Below are 8864 nucleotides of genomic sequence, written 5' to 3' on the forward strand. Positions count from 1 at the left end.
CACATCAGTCTTCCACAAATAATAACTCATATAACATATAACACACAACGGGCCATGCCCTAGCATCATGCATATGTTAACTCATTCATCATGCTCTATATAAGATAAGCAAGCAACCAGGGCCCTTTAACAATAAATTAAGCATATAATTCATTAATAACAACCAACCTTGAGTCGAGCATGTCACTGGCAGTGACCGTACATGTTCGGTCAATCTCTAGGAACCATAAACCTTGGCTCACTCTGATACCAAGTTGTAACGCCCTACTTCCTTTGAGTCATTACTAAGTAAGTTAGAAATGTGTCATTAGCTTGGTAATCATGATTTTAGGTTAAAAGTGTGATTAAACTGTAACAAAACCCGTTTAAAGACATTAAGTATAAAAAGTTGGTTATTCGATGAAATCTTAGAAAGTTTTACAGTTGGGATCCTAAAATATTGTTTCGAAAATACATTACAGATCAAAATATACATATGGTCGACTTAGGCGACAAAACAACTTTGACAGTACATTTTTTGAAAAATAACCCTAGCCGTGGCGGCCAGGCAGGCCGAACATGTACCCATCGCTCTGGACCTATACATGGGCGATTAGGCCCCATACAAAATGGCTCTGGAAGAGCTAAAATAATTGAAGATACAGTTACAAGAGTTAGTGGATTTAGGATTTATCAGACCTTGCTTCTCGCCATAGGGTTCTCTGGTTTTGTTTGTGAAGAAGAAGAATGGGACCCTGACGATGTGTATAGACTACAGTGAGTTGTACAAGTTGACTATCAAGAACAAGTACCCACTACCGAGGATAGATGACTTGTTTGATCAGTTGCAAGGTAAGACAGTATTCTCGAAGATGGATCTTCAATCTGGTTATCACCAGTTGAGGATCAAGGAAGAGGATATTCTGAAGACGGCCTTCTGCACGAGGTATGGGCATTATGAGTTCTTGGTCATGTAATTTGGATTGACCAATGCCCCATCAGTATTTCTGGATTTGATGAACAAGGTGTTCAAGGATTACTTAGATTAATTCGTGATTGTCTTCATCGACAACATTCTGGTTTAGTCTCATTCAGAGGCAGAGCATGAGCAGCATCTCTTATTGGTATTGCAGAGGTTGAGGGAGCATCGGTTGTATGCTAAATTTAAGAAGTCTGAGTTCTGGTTACCAGAGGTGACATTGCTTGGACATATTGTCAGTGGAGACAGTATTATGGTAAATCTGGCCAAGGTAGAAGCAGTTAGGGATTGGCCGAGGCCAAGGAACGCCTTGGAAGTTAGGAGTTTCCTTGGGTTAGCGAGATATTATAGACAGTTCGTGGAAGGGTTTTCAAAGATTTCCACACCATTGACCGAGTTGACGCGGAAGAATCTGAGGTTCACATGGTCAGGAAAATGTGAGGGTAGTTTCCAGGAACTAAAGCAATGATTGATTACTGCTCAGGTGCTGAGTCTTCCTTCAGATGGGGACAAGTTTGTTGTGTATTGCGATGCATCGAGACTGGGGTTAGAATGTGTGTTGATGTCGAGTGTGAAGGTTATTGCCTACGCATTGCGGATTCTAAAGGAATATGAGCCACGATACCCTACCCATGATTTAGAGCTAGCAGCGATGGTATTCGCACTGAAAGTGTGGCGACAATATTTGTATGGAGAGAACTGCGAGATATACACCGATCACAAAATTTTAAAGTATTTCTTCACCTAGAAAAACCTAAATATGAGACAGAGGCATTGGCTAAAGTTTGTAAAGGATTATGACTGTGACATCCTTTATCACCCAGGGAAAGCCAACGTGGTGGTAGAGGCTTTGAGCTGGAGAAGCCCAGGACGGTTGTTTAGCTCGAAGTAGATATCAAAGGATTTGGTAGAAGAGATGACCAAAGCGAGGATAGAATTAGTAGTGGGTTAGTTGGCCATTATTACTTTGTAGTCTACCCTCTTGGAGAGACTAAAAGAGGGCCAGATGGGTGATACACGGTTGCAGGAGATTGAGGAGATGTCTTAGCTGGAGTAGCTGAGGATTACTCCATTTCGAAGATATGATTGCAGAGATATAAGGATCAGATCTATGTTTTGATGGATACGGATATCAGATGAGAGATTCTCAATGAATCTCATACTACACCATAATCTCTACATCCAGACACCCTAAAGATGTATCAAGATCTACAGTCGTTGTACTGGTGGCTTGGAATGAAGAAGGACATGGATGATTACGTAGCAAAGTGTTTAACCTGTCAGCAGGTAAAGGTTGAACACTAGTGACCGTCAGGGTTGTTACAGCGTTTAGGTATTCCCAAGTGGAAGTGGGAAGATATTACCATGGATTTTGTAGGGGGTTTTCCCAGGATGGTGGGGCAACATGACTCGGTGTGGATGATAGCAGACAGATTCGCCAAGTTAGCTCATTTTTTACTAGTGAGGACAACCTATACTGTGGACCAGTATGTGGAGCTATATGTGAGGGAGATCATACGTCTCCATGGGGTTCCAAAGTCTATAATGTCAGACTGTGATCCCATATTCAACTCCATGTTTTGGGGTTGTTTGTAGAAAATATAGGGACTCAGTTGAAGTTCAGTACAACCTTTCATCCTCAGACAGACAGGAAGTCTGAGATAAAAATTCAGATATTGGAGGACATGCTTGGAGCATGTGTGTTAGACTTCGAGGGGTCTTGGGGTAAGTACCTCCTGTTGATTGAATTCTCGTACAAGAATAGTTATCAGTCAACAATTGGAGTAGCTCCATACAAGATGTTTTATGGAAGGAAGTGTAGATCGCCCATTCATTGGGATAAGATGGGGGAAAGGAAATATTTGGGATCGGAGATGGTTCAGAAGACTAATGAAGCTATTGAGAAAATCTGAGCTTGAATGCTTGCTTCGAAGAGCAGACAAAAAAGCTACGCTGGCCCTAAGCGTAGGGAGATGGAATTCCATGTAAGGGACCATGTATTTCTGTGAGTTTTGTCATTGCGAGGGGTAAGGATATTTGGGAAAAAGGTAAATCTAAGCCCTGGATTTATAGGTCCTTTTGAGATCTTGAAGAGGAACGGGCAGATAGCCTACAGATTGGCTCTGCCCCCGTCATTATCAAAAGTTCATGATGTGTTCCACATCTCAATGCTTCGGAAGTATGTGTCAGATACGACCCATGTTTTGGGATTTGTGAATCTGGAGCAAAATATAGACTTGTGTTATGAGGAGCGATCAGTTTAGATCGTAGACAGAAAGGACAAGGTTATGAGAAATAAGACGATTCCTTTAGTCAAAGTCTTATGGAGGAATAGCAAGGTCAAGGAAGCGATCTAGGAGCTAGAGTCGGTTATGCGGAATCAACATCCCGAGTTATTGAGGTAAATTTTGAGGACGAAATTTTTAGTAGGAGGGGATAGTTTTAACGTCCCAAAAATGCTAATAAGGTTTAGTTCCTTGATTAGTGTGGCGGGAAGGCATGATTAGATATATATGTGTGAAATTAATTGATAAAATGTGTGACTACGTGGCATACATGATTTATATAATGATTTGAAAATATATATATACGCATGTTTATGCGTATTAAATATGCATTTGGCCCGTTCTTGTTAATAGGGGAATATTTGTAATTTTGGCCCCTTGAGACCATAAATGTGATTATATATGTTAAATTATTGAGACCACATTATTATGTGGATGTATTTTCAATATTTGGTTCGAGCTAATCCTAGTGAGCGGATTAGCGGAAGTCACAATGGGGTCTAATACTCGGCTCGGGGTGAGCCTAGGGTATTTTGGGGACTTAGTGCGTATTTGGGATTTATTGGTTAACGGACAATTATTTTATGATTATTTTGGCACGTCGGGATTAATTGAGAACTTATAGGACCACTTGAGGATTAGTGGGAAATTGTGGCAAAGGCAGTTTTGCCCTTTGTGGTGTTAGAAAGGCTAAGGATAAGGTTAAGGGCTTTTTGTCCTTTGTGATAAGGGATACACCTTAGGAAAACACTGGAATCCACTTAGTTCTCCCTTGAAGTCTCTCAGCTCACACTCTCCCTCGTTTTCTCTCCTCTTCTTGGTGCCTTGGTGGGTTTGATCTTTTAGGAAGGAAAGAGCTTGGGAATTTTTGGATTCAAGCTGAAAATTGGAGCTAGGACTACTTGAGGATCAATTCAAGGTCGAAATCACTCATGTGGTAAGCTTCATGATCTGATTTCTTTTTGAATTCTGCTGTTAGGATAGGTTTTGTTGGGTATTAAGGTTAGCTTTAATTGTTTGGGGTAGTTATAATTCCTAGGCTGTGTTGTTAAGAGCCCTAGACTCAATTTTAGTTTTAATTCAAGGTTACAAGGAATTTTGTTGAATTTGGTTTGGAGAAAACACAGGAAAAGCCCCAGGATTTCTGGGTTCACAGGTTCGTACCGCAACCCTGTTCTTGAGCGTCGCGGCCCGCGTAACCCTTGAAGCCCTAGGGGGCTTTTTGTTTCATAGGTGCGTCGTGGCCTTAAGGGTCAAGTCGCGGTGCGTGTCCCTAGGAATTTAGGGGCTGGGAGCCCCTAACTTGGAGGCGCGTCCTGACCCTCTAGACCAGGTCGTGGCCCGCATAGGCAGAATTAGCCAAATTAGGTTTTTGGGCTCGGGTACTCAAACTTAAGGGCTCGAGAAGAATTCTACTGCCTAGTTTCCCGGAGGCTGGTGTATTATTTTGTAACTTTTAACTGATTTAGATTTTAATGGTTGTCCATTATCTCTTTTTGACAAGGGTTACCGCTAGGGCCCGGGGTTGAGGATCGTGCTCGGGATCGTATCACACTTACAGCTCAAGACTCAAGGTAAGAAAACTACACCCAGTTGTGAATGGGGCTGAAACCCCCTGTAAATGAGTATATATGTGAGATTGTGAATATACATGTGTCTGAGGATATCTAGATAAGCATGTTTGTTCGTGCTGCTTTCGATTGTGTGTTTCGCAATCTATTTATCTGTTATATTTTATCTGAAAGTCCAGCCTAAGGGAGACGGGGCTGATGTTAAGTGTGTGAACTGCAGCTTAACCTATGCAAGTTGGGGTCAGTTAAATAACTAGAGGGCTCGGCCTAAGAGAGCCGACACTTAAATAACTGTGCTTAATACAGAGATTAAATTACATGTTAGATTAAACTTTTTATTATTTCCCAGTTTGTTGCTTATGTTCTGTTATTATTGACTTGGTTGGTCTAAATTTACGCCATGTATAATGTTGTTCATTTGTGAATGTGAATTAAGTTTTCTTGTTGAGCCTTGGCTCACGGGTGCTATGTTGTGCAGGTAAGGGAAAGGGAAAGTTGGACCAGTCGTGAGTTGGAGAGCTTTGGGGGTGATGTGTACATTGTAGCTGTTCGACCACCACAGTCGAGGGATTGACAGGGACTAGAGCCAAAATTGTATTTTTCCACTTAGGCTGGCTTCAGTTGTAATTATTTTGAGGGTTGTAATTGCCTTGTAAACACCATTTTTGGGATCCCATGTACAAAATGAAAAGCAACTATTTTATGATCAAAATATTTAACCCTAATCCGTTAGTTGACTTTAGTAACACGTTTATGTCCAACCAACTTGATTAGCTAGTCTTGCACTATTTTAAATTCACATTGTAATAGTCTTGGCTATCTGGGGTGTTACAATTCCCTAAATACCTTTTGTCTCACCCCAAGTCAGGTATCTATCCCTGTTATGAATTTTCTGCTAAAATCGCTTGAAAGGACCCCAATCATGTCAAATATCACATATATTCACAAAATAATATGGTCTCAAGCACATAACACATAAAAATTACGAACACACCATCAATGGGTCAAAATTATGAAAATGCCCATTTTTAACCAAAAAAAAAACAGTTCTTTAAACACATTTAATACACGTAATCATGCACACTCAATCATATAATCATATAATAATACACATCAATTAATCTTCACGTAATTACCCCACGTACCCTCCCGACACGCTAATCAAACCCCTTAGCTCTATTAGAAGTTTCGGGACGCTACCCCTTGTCATCTCAAGGATTTTATTTGTGAGTATCCCACTGCTCACTCCTGTCTAATTTCATTTCATATGATAGGTACAATGCACCTTTTTGAAATGCAATTTTAAATGCTTATAGTTCATCTAAACCCACATATTTTACTCAAGCTTCTAAGATACCCGAATGGAAATTAGACATGAAAAATGAGCTTCATGCTCTCATAACTAACAACACTAGGTCCATTGTTTCACTTCCTCCTAGCCATAATTTTATTGTCAATAAATGGTTTCACAAGATAAAATATAAATCCTATGGTGATATTGACATATACAAGGTACGACTGATAGCTAAAAGGTTTACCCATCAACAAGGTATTGATTTCCTTGAAAAGTTTGCACTCGTTGCAAAATTTAATACTCTAAAACTGTTACTTGCTCTAGCTTCCATTTATAACCGAAAATTACACCAAATGGACATTAATAATTCCTTCTTACATGGCGATTTAGACAAACAAGTATACATGAAACTTCCTCAAGGTTATAAGCCTCGCACTATGCTTCCCTTAAATGTTGTTTCCAAATTAATCAAGAGCCTATATGACCGCAAACAAACTTCCTAACAATGGTAAGATAAACTTAGCACTACTTTGATCAATGACGACTTCATACAATCTCCCTTGGATCACTCTCTATTTATAAATTCTGTCTCTCATGCTTTCTCTTTTTTTTTTATTATGTAGATGATATCGTAATTGCTAGAAATAATGATATAGATGCCACTACTTTGAAAACCAGCTACATTCAAAATTCAAACTTGAAAATCTTGGCCCTTTACATTTCTTCCTTGGTCATGAGATTGGTCGTTCTAACATTGGTATTTCTATTTCACAACGCCCTTTTACTTAACAAATTTTAAATGTTACAGGTATTTTAGGTGCAAATGCATCACCTACATCTATGGAACCTAACATCAAGCTTAATAAAAATGAAGGGGAGCTCTTGGCCGGTCCTACCTCATATAGAAGCCTTATTAGGAAGCTCATCCACTGTAGCGTCCCAAATTTTCTAATTAGGCTTAGGGCCTCGATTAGTGTGTCTGGAGGGCAATAAGTGATTTAATATTATAATGTGTGAATTTGTATGAATATGTGATTAGAGATGCATGTTTAGGTTAATTAAATATGCATGTAGGCCTCATTTGGTTGTTGGGGGCATGTTTGTAATTTTAGCCCGTTGAGGGCATAAATGTGATAATTGTAATAATTGTGATATACTTGTGATATATCTGTGTTGCACAGTCTGAGACAGTCCTAGGGAGCTGTTAGCTAGAAAGTCACAACGGGGTCGAAAATCTGACTCACGGCAAGTCGAGGGGTATTTCGGGTATTAGACGCTTTATGGGGTTATCGGGTTATGGAAATAAATATTTGGAGATATATTTGAAGATAGAATGTCTAGGAGGGAATATTGGGGAAATTTACCATTTTGCCCTCGAGGATGTTTTTGGTACCCCGAGCCTTGAGGTAAGCTTAGAGACTAAGTAAATAAAACAAAACCAAAGAAATACTCAGAAACTTGGAGAAACCGACCCAAACAACTCTTTCTCTCTCTCATTATTCTCTCTAAGCCAAACCAAGGGAAAAGCAGGGAATTAAGCAAGGATTTGAGCTCTTGACTTGGGCATTAACTCAACATCACTTTGAGGATTCAAACAGAGGCTAAGGTAAGCATCAACTGTGCTTTTGGCTAGTTAATTCTGTGGTTATTGACTGGTTTTCTTAGTTCTTTTGAGGTGTTGAATTTGAAGATTGAATGTTGGGTTTAATGAGTTTTGAAGCTAGATTTTGTTAGGTTTTGCTGCTAGAATCATAGTGGAACTTCTGACATGATTAAATTAAGTTGTTAGAATGATTTTAGGGGTAATTGGCTTGGTTTTGGTACAAAAAATGGTGGGTTTTTTTGGGTTCGAGGGGTCGGGCCGCGGCCCCTTAGAACATTAGGGCACTTGAAAGTGGAGACGCGTCGCGGTGCCCTACAGGCAAGGCTGTGGCGCGTGTAGGCAGAAATGAGGCTGGGCCTCGGGTTGAGCTGGGGGCCGCGGCATGAGTTCTTAGGGCCGTGACTCTTAGTGCTTTTTTGGGCTTTAAAGAGGTTTTAGGCTCGGGAATCCCATAGTTAAGGCTCGGGTTGGGTTTTATCACCCGGATTGATAGAATTCAATGTCCCGGAGACTAGAATTATGACCCAAAAATATTTAATGGATTAGAACGTGATGGATGGATATTGTTGGTGCGTTGTGCCTAAGGTTTCAGCGAGGCTGGGACTAGGGGACTGTGCTCGGGACATCGGTGCTTGGAATGCTCGGGACACAGGTAAGAAAACTGTTGTTCACGTAGAGCTTGTGTTGCAGGGTACGACCCCATATGATTGTGCTGCAGGGCTTGGCACTATATGATTGTGTTGCAGGGCATAGCCCCTTTCTCTGAGTTTATTCATGTTTAAGTATCTGCTTAATTATGCTATGTGTGCATATATGTGAATGAAAGGCAAGAGCTGGGAACAGCGAGAGCCGGGAACGGCGAAGGCCGAGAACGACAAGGGGCCGGGAGCAACATTTAGCACGTGGAGCGCGAGTTGCCAGGGCAAGACCCTAAAGGATACCTGGGATATCCTCACGGTGTGGACCGCGAATCTACGGCCCGATAAAGTGCCTGGGACGGCATGGCCGTACATGTTTAGCCTTCTTGCGGCTTGATTACATGTAGAATGTTAAGTATGCATATATTTTCTACTTGTGTGAGTTTTCTTGGCGGGCTTCGGCTCACGGGTGCTCTGTGGTTCAGGTAAGGGCAAGGGGAAAGTCGACCAACCAT

The sequence above is a fragment of the Humulus lupulus genome, chromosome 1 (genome assembly GCF_963169125.1).
Source record: "Humulus lupulus chromosome 1, drHumLupu1.1, whole genome shotgun sequence".
Classification (NCBI taxonomy): Eukaryota; Viridiplantae; Streptophyta; class Magnoliopsida; order Rosales; family Cannabaceae; genus Humulus; species Humulus lupulus.